This window comes from Neomonachus schauinslandi, chromosome 10 (assembly GCF_002201575.2).
Source record: "Neomonachus schauinslandi chromosome 10, ASM220157v2, whole genome shotgun sequence".
Taxonomy (NCBI): Eukaryota; Metazoa; Chordata; class Mammalia; order Carnivora; family Phocidae; genus Neomonachus; species Neomonachus schauinslandi.
This window is the reverse complement of record NC_058412.1, coordinates 8,743,835-8,745,865: the sequence shown is the minus strand read 5'-3', so window position 1 is coordinate 8,745,865 and position 2,031 is coordinate 8,743,835.

Sequence of the window (2,031 nt, the reverse complement as noted above, 5' to 3'; positions counted from 1 at the left end):
CCAGGGTCCTGGGATGGAGCCCCGCATCGGGCTCCCTGCTCAGCAGTGAGTCTGCTTCTCCCTCTCCCACTCCCCCTGCTTGTATTCCCTCTGTTGCTGTATCTCTCTCTGTCAAATAAATAAATAAAAATCTTAAAAGAAAAAAAGAAAGAAAGAAAGAAAACTCTTGTGGACACTCTTCTCTGCAGGTCACATACTACAGTGGACAGTGCAGCCACTGAACTGGGACCATTAGATGCAATGGGGATAATTGGATTCCAGGGTGGCAGGGGCCAAGTGGCAGCACTTCATTGCCAAAGGCAAGGCAGGTGTGATTATCTCCATCACAGTCAAAGCAGTAATGGAAAGAGTCTGACTTGCGGAGATCTATGGTGTTAGCTAATTGATCGTGACGTCCTAAGAAGAGAAATAGATTGACCACCTACTAAATTCTTACTTGATCTGTAGACATGGGAGATTTCTAGGGTGAATAAACAGAAGACTGACTTGAATGATGAAAAATGGATAACCCTAATCCCTCAATCTATTCCCAGACTTGAGCCAGTTTATAGACCCCTTGACTGGAGAGGAGACCGGGTCCCTTGAGGAAGGATCCTGCTACACTGCCAAAAATGTAGACAGTGACTCTTCCACCCAGTCTTACCAGAGGAACCCTTAGCCTTTACACTGTGCAATGCAGGCAAGAAAATAATCAGACTTTTCAAGGATTGCTGGACACTGACTGAATTGACACAAATTCCAAGATTGCTGTGGTCCTCCAGCCAGAGTAGGAGCTTTTGGAGGTCAGGTGATCCATCACTGGAGCTTTTGCTCATGTCCATCTTCCCAAACCCACCTTCTGGTTATGCATCTGCAACGCAGAACCCCCAGATGTCAATTTCAAATATATCCTCCAACCTGACTATAAATTAGCGCAAATTTTGTTCATTACCATAAAACCATCTGAGGCTCTTTCTGTCCTTCCTTTTTTAAATTATAAAGAATCTGTGACTTCAAAAAGTTTTAAAGCCCTAGGCTAGATAAAACCAGGTCATGCAGAGTCTTTTTATAGTGGTCATGAGACCAAAGGCTTATTGGTTCAATTTGGTAAGCTCTTTTAGAGAAGGTCTCTGCTCCAAGCCAACACTGATAGAGGAAACCCATCACTCTCCGGGTCTAAGAGGTGCATTAATTCATTGGGCAACTGTGGCTCTTCTAGGCACTTCCAGGTGCATTAGGAGGCCACAAAGTATCAGACAGAAATTATCTCCCATTTCCTTCCCTGTCAGAGTGCTCCCACCAGTGGTCCTCTCCGGATTCTGCCTCGTTTGAGAAGAGCAAGACCATCCACCCATGTCTCCATCTTTTGTGCTCAAGTGTATCTGGGCTGCCCTGGTGACCACCACCATCCAGGGATCATCCACATGTCAGAGTGGCGATGTTGTTGCCATCAGTCATGACCCAACCCCCATCATCTCTTTTGGGTTTGAGGCAGGAAATGCGACATCCCCTGAGAACAGCCCATTACAACATGGTGACTTCATCGTCTCCCTTCTCCATCCATGATTGCTCACCGCTCCATAACAATCAGGTCCTGCTTGGAAACAAACACCTAAACCCCCCTGTTTGGGCCCCACACACATCAGTCCTCACAGACCAGACCAAGCCTATATAGATGGATGGATGAGGGAGCAGAGGTTCCCAGAGGCTAGAAAGCTGCCAAGGGCACTCCTTCTCAAGAGAAACAGGCAGCACACAATGCCTGTCTTCAAGGGAAAGCCTTGGAGAAGGGGAGCAGCTCGTATGGGAGGACAGAACCCCTGGCACGCCCAGACCAGGGTCCTTGGTTGGGCCTGAGCTCCTTCTCACACCCAGTTCCTTCTTAGCTCCTGGTCTCGGAGGCCTCAGTCTGATCCTCTTTCCTCTCTGAAACTGGCAGAGTGTCCTTGAGGGCTACCCCCAGAGCTACGCAATGGTGACATTCTTCCCAGTCTCTCCCTCCCTTGCGGCCTCTGAAGATGGGCCTACAGGGCATCGGTTTGAAGTGTCACA